The sequence below is a fragment of the Carassius carassius genome, chromosome 32 (assembly GCF_963082965.1).
Source record: "Carassius carassius chromosome 32, fCarCar2.1, whole genome shotgun sequence".
Classification (NCBI taxonomy): Eukaryota; Metazoa; Chordata; class Actinopteri; order Cypriniformes; family Cyprinidae; genus Carassius; species Carassius carassius.
Genome location: NC_081786.1, coordinates 6311119 through 6331832, shown reverse-complemented (window position 1 = coordinate 6331832; position 20714 = coordinate 6311119). Strand labels below are relative to the sequence as shown.

Sequence of the window (20714 nt, the reverse complement as noted above, 5' to 3'; positions counted from 1 at the left end):
TTAATTAATAGTTTTAGTTCACTAAAATAACCCTAAATTTGCATGAGACAGTTTTGATAATGGCTGTGGTAAAATCGCAGTGTTGGTTTAGAAATAATTGTAGCTGGCGGAGTTAAAACTTAATATTGCACTAAACTAATTGCTGCATTGAACAGTTTGCTTAAGACAGCAGAAAAAAAACAAACAGATAGAGAAATTGTGGACTAAAACAGAATTGATTCACATCCAGCTGGGAGAGAAACAAAGTCAATTTGAAGGCTGTCTCATTTTAAATCCATTATGCTGTGCTTGTGATGACCATCAGAAAACAGTAAAGTGAAGCAGACAATTAGTAAAAGAAAGTTGAATATAATGAGTCTTTTGAGATTGGAATTTCCCAAAAGCAAAAAAGCTGCTTCTGAAGTATGAGCTTTTAAATTCCATCAGCTGTCTATCAACTTGATTTCTCTCCATTAGTACAGATTTTGGATTTCTTTTTGATCTGATCTTATGGGCCTGAGTTTTTGAATCAATATTGGCAAAATTATCTACAAATAATGCATTTAATGCATAATGCATTTTTTGCGCAAAAACTGAGGTGCGTGAGCTCAGATCAGTGAGGCATTCAATCAAACAGACAATTTTTGAACAGGAGCACCATAAATGATTTTCTGCGTAGTATAAGGGTTAAATGTATGTTTTATTTGTTATTTTTATTTTGCATATAAAATATAAAGCATATATTAAAACAGATATTACCATGTACATATTGTACTATGTTTCCTCTTGTAACTGTTATTAGTATAAATCTGGAAGTAGAATTCATCCTGCACTTTCATATTCATATACTTCAGACATTTTAACAGTCACCTGGAGAAGCATCAGTGAGGATTAGACAGTAGACAGATTGTAAGGCCATTCCTGGGTCTTTCTGGCTAATCGCAGGCACATAGATCATTCGGCAGGCATCGCACGAGTACTGGGTTACAGCTGAAGCAGGTGAGGATTGAGATGAAACTTGCTAGAAGATAGTGTGCAGTAAATCACATTAAAAATGACTCCATAATGCGCGCAGTTGTATGTGTTGGTAAATATGCCAGTGGAGGTCACATGGTAATGGCACAGAGGTCAGGAAAATAAACAGTGGTCAGAACTTTTGCAATTTGCATCTGTGAGGGTTATAAAATCTTGAAGCTTTTAGATATAATTTTGTCTTTTCAACAAAACTACATGCAAACATATAAAAGGCAGACTATTGTATAACAGAATGCATGTGCGATATAATTACTAGTGCTGCGTGAGGAATGTTTCTCATTCTTAGTAACACTATTTCGCTTGGCTGAAGGCCACAGAAATATTCTTCAGTTGGAAGAGATGTTTAATATTTATGGTGGCACTATAGGTCTCCAGAGGCTACATGCACTAGGCAAAAACCCTACCTTGAGATCATCCTTTGAGAAACGACTTTCTCTTGTACCCATAAATTTCTCCCTATCCTTCAATTCAGTACAGATAGGCCGAGAGGAGATCACATAAATCACGTAAATGTGAGTATGAGCCCTAATGCTTATGAAGTGCTGTGTTTTGTGCGCAACGTATTGCTGTTATTTAATTTTGGTGCCACAAAATAGTAAATGGTAAACTTGGACCTTAATTAATCAAAAGTTTGGAGTCAGTAATATTTTTCTTTCTCTTTACAGAATTATATTTCTTCAGCAATTATGAATTAAATTAATCAAAAGTGACAGTTAAGACATTTATAATGCTGCAAAGGGTTTCAGTTTTAAATAAAGCTGTTCTTTTAAAGCGTCTATTCATCAATGAATCTTCATGTATTACAGGTTTCACAAAAATATGCAGCAAAACTGTTTTCAAAGTTGATAATAATAATAATAATAATAATAATACATTAGCACCAAATCAACAAATTAGAATGATTTCTAAACGTGGCATGTATTAATACTGAAAATTCAGCTTTGCTATCACACAGGAATAAATGACTTTTTAAATATGTTAAAATACAAAACAGTTATATTCTTTTTTTCACTTTTCATTTATTAATTTGTATCTGTGTTATTGTTGTTTAACAATCCATTTCAGATCTGGCCCTGCAAAGCACATAAGAACAAGTGAGATTGTTTTTGGTCACTTTGCATGTCATTAATGATATTACATGATTACATGGTATCATAATAATCTGTAATGTGGACCAATCCAATGTCAAACATCCAAACTTCTTGTTATTGCGACCAACCTCAGTTACTACTTTCTTTTAATTACACCAACATGCCTTTCAAATCGGTCAGTAGTAATTAATACAAGACTAACCAGAATATGGCAGGAGTAGCATGGCTCTTTCTGCTGCTGGAAAGGCTCATCCTCTGGACTTCCTAGGCACTGTGCCCGGAGCTGGCGGTCCCTCACGCAGTAATTAATTCTGTGGGCACCAAGCAAGCCCTCATTTGATGACTGGAACTTATATAATTACAATAGGGGCACAAGACATTGGCAAGGTCACTGTCAGTTTCTGATGGCATTTTATTCTTCCAGTGTGGACTTGAAAAGTAGAAGGCCAACTTTCTCACCTCCTCCTCGTCGTCAGCTAATGTCTCTCTCTGCAGCAAAATTGAAAGACAAGAATACAGCAATGCTCGCTTATTCATTTCACCATTTTGGTTGCTTGCGCATTGATCCATACGCTTTGATATGATTTTCCTAAAATAATGTCTCATTATCTGCTTTGTGTGGGTGGCATAGCGAATAGGTGTCTGTAAAAGTGCTTCACAGCGAGTTGCAACAAAGAGAAATCAATAAAACGTCTAATTCACAAATGCTAGTGAACCCTTTTCCATATATTTACACTCTAGTGACAGCTGCCTTTTGAAAAGCCATTAATTTTCCCTCTTTGCATTGTAATGGCTATAGTGGAGTTAATCAGTGATTTCCTTAGTGCATATGGAGTGGGCAATGCTGTTGTTTTGTTTTCTTATTTATTTGAGTGGAAACACAGATTTGTGGCTGTGGTTGGATTTGCTTCCAGGGGAGAAAATGAACACTTTCAGCTCCATTTGAGAGCTGGCATGTGGCAGGAACTCAGTGGGACTTTTGTTGTCAGTTTGTGTGCCAAAAATGCATTTCTCTGCTCATCAGATCAACCGCACCTTGCTTACACCAAGGCGAGACGTTTACCGAGTTCAAACGTCTTGGGAAGCGACTGTGTGTCTTACTTTACCTGATTTACATTTCACTCCAGATGAAACCAGAAGTTTAGATGTGTGTCAACAACACGATTGAAGATATTCTTAAGTGCATCTGTTTTCATTATTTATTTAGGAAGAATATTAAGTTTTTTTTACAATTATTTTTTTACGTACGGTACAGTATGTAGATATTAACATTAATCTAGATTACTAAATGCTCTAAAAGTACAATTTATTTGTAGTTTATTTTAGCTAGGATTAAATCTTATCTGAATTTTATATCATGATGTTTGATGACTCTCTCTCTCCCTCTCAGCCACCTATTTTTCTGGTTAGTCATTTCTCATACTGTTAAACACATAAAACAAAAATGTGCTTCCAAAAGTACAAATTACAATTGCAGTGCTGTATCACTGCTTTGGTTTGCATTCATCTGCCATCTGAGTGATTACAAGATTCTCTAGAGAACATTTGATCTTCGATACTACCGCATGAGGAACTCTTTACTGCCAATAATTTTTGTTTCAAGCTTCCTTTGATCCTGAAAATTGTCTCTGTTGAGTGAAGCCACTGAAAGTCACTAAAACCAAAGCATCCTAGACACCCAATCAATAACATTTGATGTCAAGAGTATTAATAAATCTATGGAATGTCTGAAAGTTATACACCTTAACAGATTTGAACAGAATGTTTCGCTTTATAGCTGATATACTATGACACTTTATATTTGACTATAATTATTTATTGCTGTGGTACAGTAATGTTGATTCACTTGATTAATTGGTTTCAATGAACTGGTTCAGTGAAGGATTTTAACAAATCATTTCAGTGATTTAATAACTCTGTCATAACAAAGAAAAAAAAATCACCAGCTATTGGCATAATTATGTAATCTTAACTGAACAAATAGCTTTGTAAATTTGAAAAAGATTAAATAAATATTTAATATGTAAAGTGAAATGTGGGGTTAAAATCTGATCAAATATGTTCGTCATATGCAAACCTGCAAAGCTTAAATATGTCCCACTCACAGGAATCCTTCAACATTAGCATGCAGCCCATTATTATTTCCTGCTGTGTTATATTTGTGTATAAAAAGTAAATCTTTTCTTTATCCCTGTTTGTCACCAATAGGATATTATGCATACCTGTTTGCATAAATTAGTCTTCACCTCGTTATGATTTGAGGATGTGCCCACACAAAACAAAACACACGCTGTTTGTCATTTCTTTTGCAGTCCAAAATGAATATCTTATGCAGCCTGTTTGACAATGTCACAGTGAAAGTCACTTTATACTGTGTTATCGTATTCACAAAGAGGCGGGAAAAAATGATCAGATCAACCTCCCGTCTTTGGCAAACCCTGAAATTACTTGTTTGTGATGAGTTCAGTAGTGTTGAGTGGAAACAACATCTACTTTGCATGTTTTCTATTTCAATTTCACACAAGGGTTAAGGGGCGTTATGATCACATAAACATCGGCACAGCAAAATTACTGTGTTGTTCAGTGAATGTGATTATAGTGTATTGAAATATTACATCTCTGAATGAGTTCTGTCTACATTCCAGAGCAGAGCTCTTTAGAGTTTTTTTGTGACCTTAGTTTGAATAAAATTATAGCTGCATTTATTTAATCAACACTACAGTAGATTTGAATACCAATGATATTGGGAAACGTTGTTAGGATTTGAAAATAACCATTTTCTATTTTAATATATTTTAAAATGTAATTTATTCCTGTGATGCAATGCTAAATTTTCAGCATCATTACTCCGGACTTTAGTGTCATGTGTTCAGAAATCGTTCTAATATGCTAATTTGCTGAAGAAACATTGTTCTTTCTTGAGTTGTGCTGGTTAAAATTTGTGTGGAAACTTAATTATTATTTTCTTTTTTTTAGGGGGGTTAAATATGTTTTTCTTTTTAAAGAACAGTGTTTGCATTTATTTGTAACATTATACATGTCTTTACTTTTAAATACTTTTTATTTTATTATAAATATTAATATAAATAACCTTTTTTAAATGTCAGTGTATATTAGCAATTCAGTAATTGATTCCCTATTTGAGTATCAAATATGATGTGCTTTATTCAATTTCAATAATACAATAGTTTAGTTTAGAATTATAAATAATATATTGAAAAAGTATATGTATCTTTTTAAAGCTCTCAAATTTAATAAGCAATTTGTTTTCCTTTTATCCAGTTGTAGACCTATATCAATAATCATCTAGATTATTTCTCTTAATACTGTGTATTGATTTATTCAGACCCGCCCCCCCAGCAGTTTCTTTTGTTGACACAAGAGCACCTTTTGTCCTCCTAAAACATGTCTCTACCATTGAATTTGTTCAGCTGACGAAAATTGCACAGTTGATTGTATTTGAACATATGTTTTGCAATGATTGAGTTTGTGTAGAAAACCCTTTTAATGGAGGTGGTTTGGATGTGTATGTAAAGAATCAGCCTGAATCAATCTGGATTCATCAACATTAGAATGGACTTTTACAGAATTATTAGTGAACGAGACTCAGTGTCTCTTGTGGAAGCAGAATTGACCGTTGTTATTGCTCGATGGCATTGTGAGAAACCGAGACTGACACACCAAGTGTGCATAAAAACATCAATACACCTCTGCATGTTCGTGAAGGCTCTGATTGTAAAACAAGCAAATAAGGGTTGAAATGTTTAATTAAACCCCGGTTGACTCTGTGAATTTGTTATGCTGTCTGATTGTGAGCGGGTCTCTCCTCGCTAATCTCACATGGTCAATTAGAACCACTCCAGACAGATGTCAATAGTGTCTTAGAATGCATTGATTAGCACAGCATATGAGTGAGGCTCTAGCAGAGCGCTCTCTTTATAGTGAAAACTGTAAAGTGGGAGTGGGTAGTTTTGTACATTTGAATGTGTTGTAAGACAACAATATTTATAGGGTAAGGCAGTCCCTGCATGCAATATGATTTGCAATTGAGAGAATAATGAAGAAAAGGTTTCAGTTGAGTGAACATAACCTAACATAACATAACCATAACTAAGTATGTGTTCAATCTTTTTACAACTCTCTGACAAATAGAATGTCATCTGGTAGTTTTTTTTTTTCATTTGATTGATGTGATTGATTTATCATATTAGTTACCAGAAAAATGCATATATCCATCTTAATTATATATTATGGATAAAGACTCAAAGCAACGTATATATATATATATATATATATATAGCAGTGCTCTAATGTTTTACCTGTTGTATTACTTTGCTGTATTGCATCGTTTGCTTTCTAAACCTCTTTCTGAAGCAAAAAGTATTGCAAATCCTGAGCAGAGGCTCCATTACTTGCTAATTAACAATAAAACAGCTTAATAATTTGTCCTTTTTGATTAGCTGAGCACTTGCTAATGGAAAAACTGAAACAATTGTATCTGTGAAATTGTTACAGAGGAAGAAATGGCAAGTAACAAATTAAACGTGAAATTTAAATTAGAAGGACTGAAATGGTATTTTCATGTAAAGCATACTACAATAATTGTTGCTTTATTTACGACCACAAATTTTTTTTTTTCACAGTGTATGAATTTTCCATAATAATTTAATTTTAATTTGAAATTTTAAGACCACAGATGGTCTCAGATTCAGTCCTGTGGTCTCATCAGTCGAAGACCTCTTCATAAACCAGCAGGATAAGGTCTGCATATATACAGTACAGACCAAAAGTTTGGACACACCTTCTCATTCAAAGAGTTTTCTTTATTTTCATGACTATGAAAATTGTAGAGTCACATGAAAATTTGAAGTATAATAACCTTTTTTGGAAAATATTGCCAATTGCATCAGCTGATAATTAGGATGTGTTGCTTGCTTTATTACATTTCACACCATCACTGTTCACAACATCAGTGAAGAAACTAGCAATTTGCAAGTCACATGGCTTCTTCTTTTTTAAAACAAATCAAAATTCTGTCATCATTTAATCACCTCTTTCAAAACAGAGCTTTTATGACTTTGCGACAATGCGGTTTGAAATTCGAAATAATTTAATCATCTCAAATCTCTATTTAGGTCATATTGTTCACTAACCTTGTTGTTGCATTGCTTTTTGACTACTTTTTGTAAATCAGACCTGAGCACCTTAGTTACCTCTTTGATCCAACCGTGATGTCATTTGGACGTTTGCCAAGCAGACACATTATATCAATGCTGCACTTGTGGAAGAGAATTAGAAGTGGTAAGTGAAGTCATTATTTTGTACACTGCTTTCAGAATCTCCATTAACTTCATCACTTTAAATCGCTGAATGCAAATTTAGCTGAAGCAAATGATTGTACAATTCAACTAAGCGAGGCATTGCGAATCCTAATGCTCTTTCTTGTCTTGTAGTCTCGCAGAAAGCATGCATTCTGATTTCTTCAATATGTGACAAGCTGTTTTCCCAAGCAGATGAGCTTTGCTAATGAGCTAATGCGATCTGGTTTGAGAAATGTATAATGAGACCTGGCTGCATGCGATTTCGAGCTGCAATAAAGTAGGCCATTGTGAAAGAGGCAGTTCACTGCTTAATGGGGCTCTTCTGGAACATTCCTTCTGCCCTAAAGTTCTTATTAGCTTAAAGTTGTGACAGACCTCTTCGGTGATAACGATCTGATTCGCTCATTATTCTATAACTCAATCTAGCAGAATTAACAAGATTACTCACAGTGCGGCCGGGATCTGTCGCCAATAACATCAATCTCTGATCATATTTTCAGACTTATTATAAAAATGAAACCCTCTTTTCCAAACCAAAACGGTTAGTTTTATAAAGCTTTACAAAGCAGTGGAACGTTTCTTCCCCGGAGAATGATTTTAAAAGTTAGCGAACAAACTTGTCAGTGCGATTTGGACTCTTGTTTCTGATATGAACATCATTTGCCCTCTCTTGCTTCAATTGTGATGGCATCTGGAGAGGCAGAAGAGACCCTTACATGACTTTTCACAGTATTTTCCAGTGATCACGGCAGCAGTGATGCATCCAATGATGGAGTAGAGAGTTATAAACGGGCATTTAAGATGTGACTGAGCACAATTACTCGTAATATGTGACAGCATCTAAAATAGAAACATTTAAATGTTATTGAAAGAAGTCTCTTATCCAACTTTTTCCTACGCCCCATGGCTCTTGATGCAAATTATGGGAGTAACTTCCATTTATACTGTAAAACAATCAGCAATCTGTGAACACAATATTAAGCATTTTCAAAAACTGGGTACAGTGAGGTGACATTATTTTACTCACCCTCCAACCACTGAGCATTAAAAGAAAGTTTTAAAGTGGAAAAGTATTTAAAAGATTCCTTTCAACATACAATGAATAACTCCTAAGAATCCCCTTCCTATCTGCAGCAATGCAACAGCCGTGTTAAATATCATTATAGTAAATATGTCTAATATAATGTGATATATAGATATATATATGATCATTAAGGCTGCATGTGTTTGATCCAAAATACAGAAAAAAATTTACAATTTTGAAATTTTTACAATTTAAAATAGCTGTTTTCTATTCCAATATACTTTAAATCTGAATGTATTCCTGTGATGCAAAGCTGTATTTGCAGCATCATTACAGTCTTCAGTGTAACATGATGCTTCAGAAATCATTCAAATATGCTGGTTTATTATCAATGTTGGAAACCATTCTGCTGCTTAATGTTTTTTTGGTTTCTTTGGAACCTGTGATTATTTTTTTCAGGATTCTTTGATGAATAAGCAAGTTAAAAAGAACAGCATTTATTCAAAATAGAAATCTTTCGAGCAGCATCAATTAAAAATAGAAATCTTTTCTAAAAATGTAAGTCTTTACTATCACTTTTTAATGATCACTTAAAGTTGGAGTCAGATTAAACATGGAGCGAGACTACATTTGAAACTAAAATCCTGATAAATTAAGTGAAGAAGAAGCGCAAGTAAAAGACTGAACGCGCATTAAACCTTCAACCAGGCCGCTGGACTCCACTTTTTAGGCTGGTGGGGGGATTCTTACACTACGTTATGGGGAAATGAATAGATACTATATTCTAAGTCACGCATTGAATTAAATCGTATGTTTACAAAATGAGCAGTTAACAAAACACATTTTATCGGAATCTTGATTAAATGCAGTGTACTCATTAAACATTGCTCATCCTCACTCCCTCGCTCTTTCACACACAAACACACACATCAGCACAGGGAAACTGAAAAGCATGATCGAAACAAAGGCTAAATGTTTCTGCACTGAGCAGAACTAGCTCACAGAATTGTTTGACTTTTCAGCGCTTTGCCTTCCTTCATGTGAGTGTCTTCTCAGCCAAGTGACATCGAATTTGATTGGTCCTTGGGTACAGGAAGTGCTTCTTTGAATTCTTATCTTTTGTACTCAGTAGCGCCTTTAAATGAGCTCAAGGTTTTTACACCATCTTATCTGAAAAATGTTCTGTGGCTCTCTGGAACTAGAAGCACGCTTCTAAGTCATGTTGAATACAAATCCACTTTATCCTTTGAAGAGAAAAACGCTACCTGCAGCATCCACAGACTTAACAAAATCACCTGAATGAAGCAGTGGCTGTGCTGCTCTTCGCATTGAGGGAGGGATATTGAGGGCACAAATTTGAGCCTATAAGATAATTGTAACCAGACGAGTCAAACATTTTGTCTTTGATGTTCAAGTGGAATATCAATATTCAGTGTTCATTATTCAGATACAGTTCCAAAACCTGCGACTATTATGCATTTGAACACATCATAGTGACATTTCTAGATATATGTTACTCTGCAAGATACCTTCTTTTGGCTTTTAGGCAATCCCAGAATGCACTGGAAAGAGCTCAGTGAAAACATCAATTCAGTACAGAAGGACTTTTTTTATAAAAGTAATAAAAAATAAGTAGTTTTACCCACAATTTTTTTTGTGTGTATAAGAGCCAGACATAGTTAGCCTAGCAACATTCTAAATGGAATAATATTAGTATGACAATAATTTTTCTGTCAAGAGTTCCAAATTAGTCGCTTATCAGGTTGTACTGGCTATGATGCTGACTTAAAAGGTGACACACTAGGTTTCACTGCAAATATCACCATTTAAGATAAACAGTAAAAGTATGATACATCAACATCATCAACAACAATACTACTACTAATAATAACTACTCGTTAATAAATAACATTTTATTAAAATAGAGAAATGTGATTTTATATTGTAATAATATTTCACACTATTACTGTTTTTCATTCCAAACCTTTGCAAACTTTTGAATATTTGTCTTTTCTTTTCTTTTCTTTTCTTAGTAAATCCAAGAGTTATACTTTGGCTTTAACTAATGTACCTATTTTGCCTCCAGGGGCCTCAAATTAGACTATTTCTTACTGATACTGATGGCTACTGATAACCAAATATATAACTGATGGGTTCAGCACAAAAAGCTTTTTTATTATCTTAGCTATGGACTTTATGGTTGGCTTCTGAATTGAGTTCTAAATAAATAAATAAACAGGCTGCTAAATGCAGATGTTCTGCCTTCGATAAACACCTTTGATGCATAAAGAGGAAATGTCCCGAGATCATGAAAGCGTAAAATGAAGTTTCTACTAGCAGAAAGACTGGCCATTTACTTCTGCATTATGTATCAAAGCACTCTGTAGTATTATCTGGTAAAGGGGAAAGAGTGCAGACAGGATCGGTTAAACAGCAGTGAATGCAAGGCAAACCTTCTCTGATACTGCAGGAGAACTTGTGATAAGCCCATTGGAAAGGTCAAAGTAAAGATTAGCAATCAATCAGAGGAATCTAGCATTTAGACAACTTAACTATCCAAGTTGTTGATCACCATGGATAAAGGAATAGCTCTAATGCAGATTCAAACCTTGACTCTGGATAAATAAATGTCAGTTTTTATGCAAGCAGGTAATTTCATATTCAGCTGGGATTTGTCTTCTGCTTATAAGTTGGGAGTTGTATCCATTACTCATTTCTGAACTGGTATCAGATGACTTTCAGACATGCGTTTCGAACTCCCATGCAACGTGTTATAATCCAAGTAATGTTAAGAAGGTGTAAATTGAATCTAGGTGAGGCCTTGTTGTGCTCCTGTAGTAATGAAAAAACAGGTTCTAACAGACAGGAAGAGTAAGAAAAGAACTCATTCGTATTCAGCGGAAAAAACTTGTGTAGGGTATGCATACTAACATATGGGTTCTGTATCCAAGCAACTCATTTTATTTCTACCGTTCATATCCTGTAAATTAATCTAGATGGATTTTAGCATGATTCTGAATCAACATAAAATGGATGTTTTGTTTTATTTTATTTTATTTTATTTTATTTTATTTTATTTTATTTTATTTTATTTTATTTTATTTTATTTTATTTTATTTTATTTTATTTTATTTTATTTTATTTTATTTTATTTTATTTTATTTTATTTTATTTTATTTCTGTTTGAAGTTTTGAATTAAGAATCCTTTCAGTGACTTATTAATTGGTTTCCTATTGTAGTTAAAATGCCCATATTGACTTTAGCTGTTTCCTTGTTATAGTAAATTATGGCCAAGTTTAATTTAAATGAATTAATCATATTATTTAATTCTATTTTAATATACTTTTTTCATTGTATTTTAATTTAATTTGATCAAAAAGAGAGGAATGAATATTAAATTCAGGCCACAATGTTAAATTAAATAAGAGAACAAATGAATAAAAATAGGCAACAAATTGTTAACTTGTGGTAACAAACTCTTGATTTGTGACCACAATAAATATATTTTTTGACTGCATATCACATTTGTGGCTCCATAAATGTACTCTTCATATTTACTGGTAAATATTTCATAAATTACCTGACACAAAACGATGTATTTTTGAAAGGAATTTTGTTGGCCTGATGACAACATTGCATACTACATGTTAAAACCGGTATCACTGAATACTGTTATATATACTTTATATAGCAATAGCAAGCAGCATATACTGCACAGTATGCCACTATTTTTTTCCAACAAAAGTCTCCGTCTACTGATCTATTCCGCATTCTCTGTCACAACAGGAATTTAATGAGTTGTACATCGCTTAGTCTCACTGTGTGAGGAAATCTTTCCAGGGCATGCTGGAGAAAATAATTAGAGGGCGAGATTGGAAAACGGGTGCTTCAGTCACCATCCACGCTGTGCTGCCAGACAGAGGTGTTCCAGGGTTGCTGTGTTTCCTCGCTCTGTCCCAGGTAAGTGCCTGTGAAAAATGGACATTGTCAGCGGTGGCAGTTATTGTCTGGTGCAATGAGAGCAGGGGACAACTCTTGGACACTTCGGATGGCTGGTCCTCTCGGCCCTAACTTTTGATGGTTAATATCCAACTCCAGTATCAGAGAGGCAGCCTGGATAGCACTTTTACACCTGAGAAGGAAGGTAATTTCAAAGAACGTCTCTTCCTTATTTCTCGGAATCATTTTCCTCTGAGAACAAAAGGTCAAAAGGAGAGTGATGCTGCTACTGGCAATACACATTTTGTATCTGGGGATCAATAATTTACTCTTAGAGGAAAGTGCAGTCTTAATCGAGACTTCACTGTACTCTCGTATTCAAATAGCCGGAAGGATCTATAGTTATTTACATCAACCTCATGGACACTGACTCAGCAAAGTGATTTAAATGGAGGACTAAAATGAAATTTATATAGCAATGAGTTGTTGCATATTTCATAAAAAGTATTGACATTATAGCATAAGTATCTGAGCACAGTCTGGGTTGTTAATGAGCCTTCTTCCTAAACTCTAAAAGTTGCATTATGTATATTGAATATTAGGGTAATTTTCTCAGAAGAAAACTTGCGCCTGTCATTATTTACCCAGCCTCTCACCATTGCAAATGTGCATGACTATTTCTTCTGTGGAACAAAAGGGAAATTTTTTATTTGTTGAAGAATGCCTTTTGTCTATAGATTTAAAGTCAAAACAACCCTGAACTATCCACGACTTTTGTATAAAGAAAACTCTTTGAATGAGTAGGTGTGTCCAAACTTGAACCCTCAAGAAGAAAATTGTTGTGGGCTACAACAATGATTTGGACAGAGGAACTCTGGGAATTCTGAAAACAGAGGAACTCTCAAAGTGTGCTGTGAACTGCTCTAGTGAATGCTAACCAATTCAGATGACTGTAGCTGGTGAAAATTCTTCTTTGGGTTATATATTCCAAGATGTAGGCTAGAATCAGTTCCAAAGTACAGTGAAAATCCACATTTGTGTGGTGACTGACAGCCACATATCAAAACATTTACAGTTTATTTATATTAACATTTTGCTATTTTAATCAGAGAGAGAGAGAGAGAGAGAGAGAGAGAGAGAGAAAGTTACACAGTGTAGCTTTAAGTGGCATGTGAGCCATAAATTGTAAATTTTGTATAGATGTGGACATTAATGACCTTTTGATGATGACCTTTTTTTCTTTACAATTTCATTTAATATGTTCCCGAATCAAGAAAATATGTTTCATGCACTTTTTTTCCCACTCAGCTGTCAGTGAAATATTATCAGAAACGTTCCACCTCCAGTATTTTCTCCATAGCTAGAACTATTTTTAGCTCCGGGGAATACGCATTCGTCCTTTCAGACGTATACATTTATTTTCCATGTTCTTCTCCTTGGTTGTCCTTTTATGTGTGCGGCACAGTTCCCATGTGACATTTTCCATCATGCTCCATTGTTAATGGAAGCTGACCTATTCCTGCCCTGCTCTTTGCTCCTAACAATTCAGTGAAACGAATCCTGGAGTTACGGGAGCACTCTTTAGGCTGAGAAATTAGGCACGTCACACATAACAGATTGCCTCTCGGCTTCCTGCACATCTCTGAGCCGAGAAGGTGATGAATTCCTCCATTCTGGATGATGTGTGAACATATCCTGTGCAAAACTGCCTGTGAATGTCACAGTAGACAACACACAAGACAAGACTGATCTTGATTCTGTAGATGAAGTTTCATCCATTACGGGTTTTTCATAACAGCTGTTGCTAGGAGTTTGAACTGCGCTTCTAAGATTGTTCTTCCTTGCATTTCACCTCTACTCTAGCTTGATTCCTTGTCTAGTTTTCTAATAAAACTGGCATCATACACTATGAATTTTGTTGACTCTACATACAGTAAATGTAAATAAAACACAGTTGCTCATACAACCCGAATTCCGGAAAAGTTGGGACGTTTTTTAAATTTTAATAAAATGAAAACTAAAGGAATTTCAAAACACATGAGCCAATATTTTATTCACAATAGAACATAGATAACGTAGCAAATGTTTAAACTGAGAAATTTTACACTTTTATCCACTTAATTAGCTCATTTAAAATTTAATGCCTGCTACAGGTCTCAAAAAAGTTGGCACGGGGGCAACAAATGGCTAAGAAAGCAAGCAGTTTTGAAAAGATTCAGCTTGGAGAACATCTAGTGATTAATTAAGTTAATTGATATCAGGTCTGTAACATGATTAGCTATAAAAGCTTTGTCTTAGAGAAGCAGAGTCTCTCAGAAGTAAAGATGGGCAGAGGCTCTCCAATCAGTGAAAGACTGCGTAAAAAAATTGTGGAAAACTTTAAAAACAATGTTCCTCAACGTCAAATTGCAAAGGCTTTGCAAATCTCATCATCTACAGCGCATAACATCATCAAAAGATTCAGAGAAACTGGAGAAATCTCTGTGCGTAAGGGACATGGCCGGAGACCTTTATTGGATGCCCGTGGTCTTCGGGCTCTCAGACGACACTGCATCACTCATCGGCATGATTGTGTCAATGACATTACTAAATGGGCCCAGGAATACTTTCAGAAACCACTGTCGGTAAACACAATCCGCCGTGCCATCAGCAGATGCCAACTAAAGCTCTATCATGCAAAAAGGAAGCCATATGTGAACATGGTCCAGAAGCGCCGTCGTGTCCTGTTGGCCAAGGCTCATTTAAAATGGACTATTTCAAAGTGGAATAGTGTTTTATGGTCAGACGAGTCCAAATTTGACATTCTTGTTGGAAATCACGGACGCCGTGTCCTCCAGGCTAAAGAGGAGGGAGACCTTCCAGCATGTTATCAGCGTTCAGTTCAAAAGCCAGCATCTCTGATGGTATGGGGGTGCATAAGTGCATACGGTATGGGCAGCTTGCATGTTTTGGAAGGCTCTGTGAATGCTGAAAGGTATATAAAGGTTTTAGAGCAACATATGCTTCCCTCCAAACAACGTCTATTTCAGGGAAGGCCTTGTTTATTTCAGCAGGACAATGCAAAACCACATACTGCAGCTATAACAACAGCAACAGCCAGATCTTTCACCTATAGAGAACATTTGGCGCATCATTAAACGAAAAATACGTCAAAGACGACCACGAACTCTTCAGCAGCTGGAAATCTATATAAGGCAAGAATGGGACCAAATTCCAACAGCAAAACTCCAGCAACTCATAGCCTCAATGCCCAGACGTCTTCAAACTGTTTTGAAAAGAAAAGGAGATGCTACACCATTTTAAAAACATGCCCCGTCCCAACTATTTTAAGACCTGTAGCAGAAATAAAAATTGAATTGAGCTCATTTTGTGCATAAAATTGTAAGCTTTCTCAGTTTAAACATTTGCTATGTTATCTATGTTCTATTGTGAATAAAATATTGGCTCATGTGATTTGAAAGTCTTTTAGTTTTCATTTTATTAAAATTAAAAAAACGTCCCAACTTTTCCGGAATTCGGGTTGTAATTTATAGGGATGCACTGTACAGTATATCGCTACCATACTATTATTTTCAAATGATCTGTATAGTCCAATATTGGATATTTAACCCTCTGCTGTAATCGGACCATAAACGTTAGGCCCGACAGGACCCGAGCCAGACAAGTACATTTTGATTCACAGCTTTTTAAAAGCCTGAACCCGTTTACAGCCCGACATTAATCAAATGTGCGCATACACACAGCTCTTTTGCCCTTTGTCATGTTTTAACAATGTATTCGTGACTAGCGTAGGCTATAGGCCATTTGGAAGTTGGAATAAAGAAATAAAATAAGTCCTCTGTGATATCTTAAGATAAATTTTAAATTAAGATGGTTATTTGGCATTAACAAAATTAAGATAAAGGATCTGCCAGATTTGCTAGCTGTCACTAGCAGCTGACATTTAACCACTTCAGCTGTTATTTTGATTTTTTGAGAATTAGGCATATGCAATATTGGACCCACCGGTGGGTCCCCAGAGTTGATGTGGTTAATAAAAGAATAATGGCAACATTAGCGTAAATACTATGTCCACATTATGCATTTAAGACTCAATGAATATTTAGTTATCATTTGAAAAACCTTTACTCACAGAGATTAGGCTAAGCCTACATGTTTTTGTGGAGGAAAATTATTGAATCCACTGTAGATGGTTTTAGCGCATTCCTGCGCTCGCTGATGGTGCGTCATTATTCTCATTATAAACATGGTCAAAACTTTTCCACACCTCAGACTTTGCTTTAGTTGCTGGTGCAACCAAAACGTAATCGCCATATGCAAGCCTCCGTTACACCTACTCAGCATCTATTTTCGCATATTTCTGGCGCAAATCGAAAAACATCACATGACCGCTCGTTTACCTCACAAACCAGAGTGCAAGCCCGAGCCCGCGTAAGATGATATAAAGTGAGCTCAAAACCCGACCGAACCCGTCGGGTCCCATCTTCAGCTCTACCTCTGAGGTCTAAGGGTATTTTTGGGACATGGAGAAGTTTTGTCATGCCCTGACATTTGTGCTTTTTTCAGTTTCTTATAAACATCTAAATGGCTAAAGTCTTGTCTAACTGTAATCAGCACAAACTGGGCTATAATAATATGTGAGCAGCATGTATGTACATGATTGTGTTTTTGAGAAAAGAAATGTTATGCGTGGTTAGTGAAAAACTAAAAATGTTAAAACACTTGAATAAGGCAATAAAACACATACAGAACATTGTTTCCCGGCACGTTTGAGAACTGGAGCTTGTAGCCTATACATTTTTTCTTTCTAAATTATGTGAAAATCATCTTGTTTACTCATCCATAGAAAACAATATATTGATTAAAATTTTCTAAGACACTATTTTGTTGGTAAAAGTCATGTGAGAGTAGGCGTTAACTATCATGAATATCATTGTGATTTACACCTGAGAAGACAAAGGCCTGCATAATGAGCTGCATAATGAGCCTTTCAGTCAGCTTGTGTCGCTGAGAGGGAAGAGGTACAAGAAAGAATGTGAGGACCAAATGAATGTATATAACACATTTATTGTTATCATTGTTATTATTATTATTATTATTAATGTTGAAAAGAGCTGAGAATATTTTTTCAGGTTTTTTTTGGAGGGGGGGGGGGGGGTAAATTTAAAGAACAACATTGTTTGTTACATTTGTTACATTTACATTTATTCGTTACATTTATATTATTTACATCAAGCTTATGAATTTAATTGACCCTTTTTACATTTAGATCATCTTTTGATATCACTCACTTATAATTACGAACACAATTTAATAACACTGTTAAACTGTTTAACTTTATCAAACAAATAACATCAGTTTTTTTCATACTTTACATTTTTTTAATTTTTTTTGTGAAGCAGTTTCACTTAATTCAAATGATTCAAATTGATTCTTAATTTATTTTGAATGTTAATAAAGGCCTAAATGAATTAGTACCTGTAAAAGGGAATAATTGTAGGTATAAACAGAATTGTAATATCTGTATCTGTTATTATTACCTAAACTTATACTGTAGGTGCCTATAAATAAAGGTCGGCACCGTTCAGATCAGCCCTTTTTTGTTTGCATTTGGGCGGGCATCTGAGTGCAAAGGGGAGGTAAAAATAGCTGCCCTCTGTGGATACGAATAAATAAACAACAGATGTCCATGTTGCATCTGTCTCAGGCAAATCCATTTGTGTTCCAGGGCAGCTCAGCATTTTAATCCTCTAATATCATTAGCATCAGAGAGAGACATACATAAAATGATAGAATAGCTGAGTTAAAAAGGCTAGATGGAGCTTCGATTTAGTAAAGATTGTTAGTCCATCCACTGTCACTATACAGTTCCAACTGATCCAGGGCCATATATGTCATATTGAAGCCCAGACTAAAGTATGATTACATTTTTTCTCGATCGAGCTAAATAGATGACTGAAAGATAGATAACATGATACAGTGGTGTCATACAGAATGCCAAGTAATTTGAATTACTACAAGCAGACACTTCTATAGAGGTTAGAATACAAAAGTGGTGGATAGTTCAGGGTTCAATGCTGTTTTGACTTTAAATCTATAGACAAAAGGCATTCTTCAACAAATAAAAAATTTCCTTTTTGTTCCACAGAAAAAATAGTCATGCTCATTTGCAATGGTGAGAGGCTGGGTAAATAATGACAGGCGCAAGTTTTCTTCTGAGAAAATTACCCTAATATTCAATATACATAATGCAACTTTTAGAGTTTAGGAAGAAGGCTCATTAACAACCCAGACTGTGCTCAGATGGAGCCCATAATGAGACATGAGATTGCAAAACTTTCACTCGCTAGATTCTCTGGGGGGAGTGCAAAAGTTTCTTGTGGGAACACAAAACTTTTGCGAGATACTCAAAATTTCTTCAGGGAACACTATAGTTTTGTGAGAGAACATCTTTTGTGTTTTAATGCAGTGAGTTCATTTTTAATGCATTTGAGTTCTTTTATTTTTCAGAATTAAACAAATACCACTGAAGGAATAGGACTTAAAAGAATAACGCTATCATTGTATTTTATTTATTTTATTCAGAATAAAAAAATAAAAAAAAAAATAAACAGAAGAAGAGAAAACATGACATTTCATGACATGAAATTGAAGTAATAGGACTTTAAGGACTAACACCATTACCTTCTTTTTAAAGCAGTGAATGTGAAACTAGGTTGTGTTTGTTGTGCCCACAGGAGAGATTATACTGTACAATTTGGAGATAACCATAGCAGTGTGCATTTGGTTCTGAGGCCCATTACACACGGTTCACCAGGAAGGTCTAATAAACCATATCTGATTTAATGATCCAAAAATGAGAGAAACTCTGCACAATGCCTGCATCTTCCTAAGAAATATAATTACGGTGGGCTATTGTGTGGCATCTGTGGTGGGCTCATTTAGAAAGGTAGAGGGGATGAAACATAATTATGCAAATTAGTCATCCATTATAACACAGCGGTGTTATGAAGACAGGTAATCAAGTGAATATGGTCGTCCGGTAATGTTCATTGAGGGCTTTGTGTTGCCATCTAGAAAAGTTGAGGGTCTTAGAAATGTCACAGTTGATGGGAGAATTTTCAGAAGCACTTTTTGGCAAATCGTAGATTCAGCACAGTCGAACGGCATCATTTTGCTCTCAATTTGCCCTCCTGAAACATTAGCAATAGCCATTCGACCTAATTTTCTATAGGCAGACATCGATTTTCAAAGCCGTTTTAACGTTTCGTCAGGCTGGTCACATTAGAGGTCCAGCATAAAGCCTCTGATGGGGTGCTCAATTCATCAGTTTTGAGTGAAGTTAAACAGTTATCCATCCATTTGTATCAGAAGCATAAAATGAATCAAACTCTTTCAGAGTGGAATGAAATTGTATCTGTGTAGGTTGTTAGAGCTGTGGCACGGAGGTGAAAATTCTTCAGGTGCCAGCAGTCAAAGTCATTATATTTCAGGTCAATGTTTCTTTGCAAACAGTATAAGAGCTAAAAAGTTTGGTCACTGACCTGTAGGCAATAAATCTGATATGTGACAAGAAAAATAACCTCAATCTTTCATCTTATGGTTTTGAATTTACCTCTGAATTTACACTTCAGCCAGTCAAATATATTCTATGAGCCACTAATATGGTCACCTGCAAATTCTCTTTGATGCCTGGTTAAGAAGTCTTGAATTAATATATGAGAGTAGACTGATGCTTAAGGGGAAAATGTAAATATTATATTTTTGAGGATCCGCTTTACCCTATATAGGACAAGCAGATTGGAGAATGGATGGAAATATTGTTTTTGGTGCATGGTTAAAAATAAATGATTAATTTTGACTGTTGAATTCAGTATGAAAAAGGCCAAAAGCTCTCACAAGGAACAGGCCAAAATCATTATATTAATTGAGTCGGACATGGACTGAGTCAGACATTGTTCAGCTACTTTTCAAGGAAAACCTGAAAAGGGAAAGCTAGGCTGATCCAAAATAGGCACAAGTGTATCTTTAAAAGATCCAGTGTTACTTTTAGGAAGGAGATCAATTACAGTGATGAATAAGCACTCTGAAATAAAGCTAAAGCAAAGCGCGTTGTGTGCTCACAGCTCCAGAGAGCAGAGAGCTGAGAGACAGATTCAGAGATGTGGAAACAGGAAAAGCATTCTTCATTCCCTGATAGAAACTACTTTAATGGAGTCATGTTGACAGAGAACACAGTGTCCCCTATTCAATCTAGACCTTTTAAATCACACATAAAAGCTTTCTTATTTTTGTACACACATTGCTGGGATTTGAAAGTTTCA

At 35.3% G+C, this 20714-nt stretch overlaps 1 long non-coding RNA gene across 2 annotated transcripts in view; it reads left to right on the top strand.

The window, feature by feature from the left end:
• LOC132112508 (uncharacterized) overlaps positions 1-20714 on the top strand; it is a 186367-nt gene that overhangs the window by 159642 nt on the left and 6011 nt on the right. The window lies entirely within an intron of this gene.